The sequence below is a fragment of the Magnolia sinica genome, chromosome 4, assembly GCF_029962835.1.
Source record: "Magnolia sinica isolate HGM2019 chromosome 4, MsV1, whole genome shotgun sequence".
NCBI classification, from domain to species: Eukaryota; Viridiplantae; Streptophyta; class Magnoliopsida; order Magnoliales; family Magnoliaceae; genus Magnolia; species Magnolia sinica.
Genome location: NC_080576.1, coordinates 89,279,844 through 89,286,854, shown reverse-complemented (window position 1 = coordinate 89,286,854; position 7,011 = coordinate 89,279,844). Strand labels below are relative to the sequence as shown.

The 7,011-nt window shown below is 37.5% G+C and overlaps 1 non-coding gene across 1 annotated transcript; it reads left to right on the top strand.

Annotated features, from left to right (window-relative positions):
- Positions 1–626: 626 nt before the first annotated feature.
- Positions 627–733, top strand: LOC131244875 (small nucleolar RNA R71). Its single transcript, XR_009170647.1, has one exon. It is a non-coding gene; the product is annotated as a small nucleolar RNA R71 (small nucleolar RNA).
- Positions 734–7,011: the final 6,278 nt, after the last annotated feature.

Sequence of the window (7,011 nt, the reverse complement as noted above, 5' to 3'; positions counted from 1 at the left end):
CCACAGATGATCGCTTTGGTGGGGGCACATATGGTGCATTGTTAGGTGCCCCAAAGAAGTTATTTTGTGGAGGCATTTGAGGTGCATTGGGCTCATTAATTTGTCATCCATTCCTCCAACTAAGATTAGGATGGTTACGCCAATTTGGATTATACGTGTTTCCCATTGGTTGCATAACTGACCTTTGGTAATTATTTATAGCATTTGCTTGATCATGCTCATGCGTGATATTTTGTACAACTGAGATTATTGGACAATCCTTTGTGTCATAGTCCGTACGACCACAAATGCTACAAAAATTACCTAAGGAAGTGTTTGCTTTAACCATATTAACCTTCCTAATTTCCAAGGCTTCGACCTTTCTAGCCAATGCAGCGAATTTTACATTAAGGTCGTCTTCCTCTCTTAGGACATACATTCCCGCTTTCTCTCTAGGAATGTGCCTAGTTTGGTCTGATTTAGCAGAGACATCCCATGTCTGAGTATTCTTTGCTAACATATCTAGAAAATCCCAAGCCTCATTATGATCTTTGTCAAGAAAGGTTCCACTACACATCATCTCTATGAACTGACGAGTATCCATGGTGAGCCCCTTTCGGAAAGCATCAATCATGTGCCATGGTTCATAACCATGATGTGGACAAGTAATTAAAATGTCTTTGAAGCGTTCCCAAGCTTGAAAAAATAGTTCATTCCCCTTTTGGGAGAATGACATGATTTCTTGTTTTAGTGCATTTGTTTTATGCTCGGGAAAGAACTTTTTCAAAAACTCTCTACTTAAGGCTTGCCATGAAGTGATGGTATTAGGTCTTAGAGAGTTAAGCCATGCTTTGGCCTGATCCTTTAGAGAAAATGAGAATAACCTAAGCTTAAGTACATCCCTATTGCCATTGTTTACTTGTAACGTTGCAATTACTTCCTTAAAGTCCTTGAGGTGCAAGTAGGGGCTTTCAGAATCTAAGCCATGAAATTTAGGAATTAATTGAATCACACCTGGTTTAAAATCAATGTTTCCTGTGTGAGCAGGGAACACTATGCAAGATGGTAAAGTTGATCTTTCAGGGTGTAAATGTTCACGTAAAGTCCGTGGTTGATTTAACACATTCCTATGAACTTCATTTTCATCCTTAAGAGGAGGATTATATTGATTTTCTCTATTTTGATTTATAGTTGGATCTGGCAGATTTGGATTTGGATTATCAACTGGGTCTGCCATGGAATCCAAGTGATGTTGAGTACCTCTTCTAAGTGAATAATAAAGGCCTGGAACTAGTCCCCCTTCAGAGGAGAGTCGATTGTTTTGATCCCTACTCCAACGGGACATAAACCATCCACACCACATAACAAATACCACTAATTCAAATCGCAAGTATGATACTTAAAATAAAAATAAAAACTTAAATCAACAACTCAGGTGGAAGGGTTAACCACGAGGGTTCAGTCTACAAAGCAAAATAAATCAACAACCCAGGTGGCAGGGCCGACCATGAGGGTTCAGTCCACAAAGCAAAATAAATCAACAACCCAGGTGGCAGAGCCGACCATGAGGGTTCAGTCCACAAAAAAAATAATAATAATAAATAAATAAAAGTAAAGCTAATGCAGAAATTAAATTATGCTAATCTGGAAAATAAATTCAGCGGATGATCTTTGTGGTCAAACAGCAACTGTAGGACAACCATAACACTTGGGTGATAAAATCCCAAGCAGAGCAACCTTATGTCATAGTTAGTGCTTGAAAGACCCAACTGAATTTATTTCAAAGAAAAAGAAAAGAAAAAAATAAAAATAAATAAATAAATAAATAACTACAGAAAATCTGGAGGGTTTAGAAGAAAACTTACCTTAGCTATCTTGCACAGATCTGATCTATCTCAATCTCTCCTCGGTAATGGCGGCAAAAACTTGATTGCTTGCCTCCAAGTGCAGAGGTTCGTAAGTAGTATCTTGTGAATATAGGGTCGATCCCACAGGGAGATGAATTGTGAGAAGAAAAAAATAATCAAATGCAAAACAAACTAAGTAATAAAAATTAATCTGATGATTTGATTTTGGGATTTTTGAATGGATGTAATTCAACTGAATAAAATAACACCCAAGCTTCAAAGTTCCACACATAGGTTAATGTTCCAAAATCATGATGACTTGGATAACACAACTAGGATCTGAGCACTATGGTCAGCCTAATCAGAAAATAAAATAATTTTAATATTTTAATAAATGATATAAAAGATTAGAAAATAATGGATTTGCACCATTGACATATATTCTCAAGCGTGAGTGATTTTAAGTATTCAATATCTATAGGATAATGAATATCAAAGAAATATAACAGGTTGAGAACCTCTCCTATCTAGGACATCTGATTGATCTAGGGTAAGCCTATCCATCAATGTGGATCTCATATGATGGAAATATATGGATCTCACAAGAGGATAAAAAATAAACCCTAAATAATAGATAACATACATACACCATTCTTCTCATCATTAAAACAATCAATCATCATAACTTAAAGAAATATTAAACCCATGTGCTTCCCTTCTAGCTTGGGCTAGAGGGAACTTAGAAAAACATAATTAAATTGCAGAAATAAAAAGCAACAAGAAATAAAGAAAAAATTGCAAATAGAAAAGATCTAAAAGGAAAGAAACAACTTATAAAGCTTTAATAAAACTAAAAACTCTTTAAAAATCCTAAATTTTGCTCTTGAATGCTTCTAATGATGTTTAAGAATGCCCTAGGAGGCCCTATTTATAAGTATGGAACTCCAATTTTCGTACAAAGTTAAAAACTCTAGAAAACGCCTCAAATATACGTATTTTTCCAAAATAGACTTCTCGATGCATAGTTCGTTTAAAACAGACTTCCTGCTGCGTAGTTTTTCAAAATAGACTTCAGAGCTTTAGAATACACTTTTCAAGATGATTTCAGGATTCTTCACTTCAAATCTTTGATTCTTTTCATTCCTTACTTGGTTTTCTTGGATCTTTGACATGTGAATTCTTCAATCTTAATTTCCTAAGATCCATCCCTTGCCTTAGTGATTTTTGAGCATCAAATTCTTACTTTTTAGCACCATTTTTCAATCCAAGCTCTTAAATTCACCTTACAACACATACATGAGTAAAATAGAATATTAAGATGATTTATGTTCATAAAACTAAGATATAAATGGAGAAAATTATGTAATATTTGAGTCTCAACACTTTGTCGATGCTCACATGCTTGATTTAATGCTTAAGTGATTGTATTACTTTACGTATGCTCATATGTTTAATTTGATGCTTTAGTGAACGTAGTACTCTTTGGATGCTCACATGTTTAATGAAATGCCAAAGTGGTTGTGTAGTAGAACAAATGTTATAATTGCGTAATGTAATGTTTAGTCCATAAAGATACTTAGGATTGCTACGATATTGGGTCAGTTGGCTAACTGCCCGAACTAAAGGGGTGGCCCAAGTTAGGACGACCACCCTAGGCTTGTTCGATTAACTCAGGTTGAACACAGATGACCGACAGTAGCTGGATTACACGGGATGCTTGCACCCAATACCGGTTGCGCCGGGGTTCTCTCAGGTCAATCAAATTAGTCCACTGGGCGACTGATCATATATGTTCACAATGTATGACATGACCAAATTGAATATAAGATACCCCGTTCCCAATGGATGAGTCCATTCCTAGCCGTTAGTGCGATACGAACTCACTAATACTCATGAGCTGGGCACTGTGGTATGTGACACTATGTCTAAACTGTTGACCTATGCTGGGGTGACGAGCCACCTCATAGTAATCAGTGAGCACTAATAGAGGTGATAGATCATTGTTCGAACGACTCCCGTCAAATTACCTGGCCAATGGTCTCGTGCCAGAGTACCGTTTGAACAATTCAGGTGTGAATGGAATTAGGTGATGAGTCATTTCCTTTGTAGTGATTTAGTTTTATGTGACAAGCCCGCACCTCAGAATTGAGTGATCATACTCGGTGTTTGGGTGACGACCCATACAATGTTGATCCTCACATCTTTGGGTATCATGCCATACTTTTACAATAACTAATTTGTGAGATAAATGAGTGAAGCCTACATTTGGATCAAGGGACACTGGTGAGGAGCCGATACATGCCACAACAAGTCACGTGATCTGAACAAGGACTCGTGATATAATGTATGTATCTTAACTTCACTAATCTGCTGTATAAATTGAAATTAATAATCACTTGGCTAATCATGTATATTATATGATAGATTACGATTTGGCGTTGGAGTCGCTTGTGAGAGAGTGTTGGCATTTACGAAATAGGCGTTGAAGTCTCTTGTGAGGGAGTGTTGGATTGTAAGGCTCATGCATCATTTCATAATCCCATTTGTGCAATTAACAAGTGTATTTAAGAAATGCTTGATTTCTTGTTTATCATTAACTGCGCTGATTGACTCGATACGATGTGTAACTTAAAATTAATGGAACTACTGAGTTAGCTATCTACTCCCACCTAAGACGGTGTTTTAAAACACTAATCAGGTAATATTATTGATGAAGGTACTAGAGAGACCTCGAACGGGTAGACTTAGATCGGTTGTGCCACTACCATTATGTTTTAGAGGATTGAGCGAAAACTGAAAATTTTACACTTTAATTGTCTTGGGTATGTATATTATGGTTTGTATAATCCATATTTGGGTGGACACCACTTTTTTTTTAAAATTATACTTTGATTGTTAGCCCTATATTTATTGATTTTTGTTATCTCTACCCCACCTTGGCTCCGTTAATTTGAATTGTGCTATTCTGATTGCTCGTGTGTGAAATGAATGTGAATCTGAATGAGATCACACATGCATTTTCATTTACTTAACACCCGGAAACTTAAGATCGGAGTTTATGTGCTTGGGTGCCAATTTTCGGGGCGTTACAATGAGACCCTGGATCTACCTAGGTGGGTGGGACCCTAACTGTGGGGCTCACAACGATGTGTGTACCTTAAATCCACACCATCCAACCATTTTAAAAGTTCATTTTAGGGCATTATCCCAAAAATGAAGTTGACACAAATTTTTGACGGACCACACCATAGGAAACAATCGTGATTTAATCCTCACCATTAAAAACTTCATGGATTCCATCGAGATGTTAATTTCCATCCAACCGTTGATAAGGTCACAAACACCTAAATGAAGAGACCACCCAAATATCATTTTGATCCAAAGCTTTGTGGCCCATAAGAAGTTTTTTAATGGTCAATCACCACTGTTTCCTTTACTACGGTCCATCTGGGATTTAAAGCTACTTCATTTTTTGGATCATGCCTTAAAATGAGCTTTCAATATGAATGGATGATGTGAATGTAGTCACATACATCATAGTGGGCCCCACAGTCAGGGGTCCCACCCACCTCGGCGTCACCTAATACGCTCCAACCAAATCAGGCGGGGATTGCGTACTACCCCCACAAGGATCTAGCTAGAGACGGCTCTATGGAACCTATTATGATGTATATGTTTTATCGATACTATCCATCCATTTTTCCATATTATTTTAGGAAATAAGACAAAAAACAATGAAGATTTAAGGCTCAAGTGGGCCACACTATAAGAAATGGTGGGAATTGGGCACCTACCATTAAAAACTTCTTGGGGCCACAGAAAGCTCTGATCAAGCTGATTTTTGTGTTTTCCCTTCATCCAGGTTTGTGTGACCTTATGAAGAGGTTAGATGGCAAGTAAGCTTCATAGTGGACCCTAGGAAGGTTTTAATGATAGTCGTTCCATTTCCGCTGCTTTCTGTGGTGTGGTGGCCTTGAGCTTTGGATGTGCCTATTTTTTGGGACCATGCTCTAAAATGATGGAGAAAAGTTGATGGACAGTGTTGATCTAACACATAAATCATAGTGGGCCCAGAGAAGTGCAACATGTTAAAGGTTGGATAGTGTATTACGCAAAGGAGAAAATCTGGACAGTGTTGATCTAACGCATAAATCATAGTGGGCACAGAAAAGTGCAACACATTAAAAGTTGGATTGTTGATTATGCAAATGAGAAAATCTTTGTCGCATGGGGCAATTTTGAATTTTTTTTTTTTTTTTTTTTTAAAGTCCATAGAGCACATTATGGATTCACCGTTAAGCTAGGCTTCTTTCATCGAAAAAAAAAAATCAGCAAAAACTTATAGACCGCTTTCTAGATGTTGAGCGCTTTCCGCATTCCTCATTAAGTAAAAATTATCAGCATAGACAAACAGGCCCTTAGTTTCAGTTTCCATAAAATTCACACATGAATTTGGAGGTTTGTGGGCGGTTATCCATTGTTCGTTGACCATACAAATGGCATAGCTTTGCAGCTATCAGAATCATTTACACTTATTTCTTTATTTTAAAAATTCCAATATTTTAGCAGAGCATGATGGAAAATACACTGTGAATTTGAATTCATGGCATGCAGTTAAGTCATTAAACCTTCCAGATCATTTATAGATCCATTCATAAGCCAAGCCATCCTGAAACAAAAGCCATCGATGGTGCAGGTTCGGGCAGAGAGCATGGGCACTTGAAAAATGCATCCATATACTGTCCACTAGACGTGCAAATATGGGACGTTGGTGTGAGTGACATCTAAGCCGTCCATCAAGTGTATCCCATCACCATGAACATAAAATTTTAAGTCATTCCACTAATCCGGTGGTCCATCTGATGGTTGAAAGGAACTTGACAAATACGCCGTGCACGTGTTTCTGACATTGTGGCCCACCTGATAATGGGAGAAGGATGTTTTCCACTACTCCTGAAGGTATCATGAAATGCTTCTTCCTCATTTAGAAACATGTGAGCCATCAATTTAATGGGCCTTATTGTGGATGGCAGATGCACTATCTGTTTGTATGCACAGATTGTACTCCGGTGAATTATGAAGGTAAGGTCTATTTGGATGGTAAGTGAAAATCTGTTTCCCTTATACAATGCTCGCATTCTAGTTTTGCAAACTATTGGAATCCATGGCTCTCTTGACAATTCAA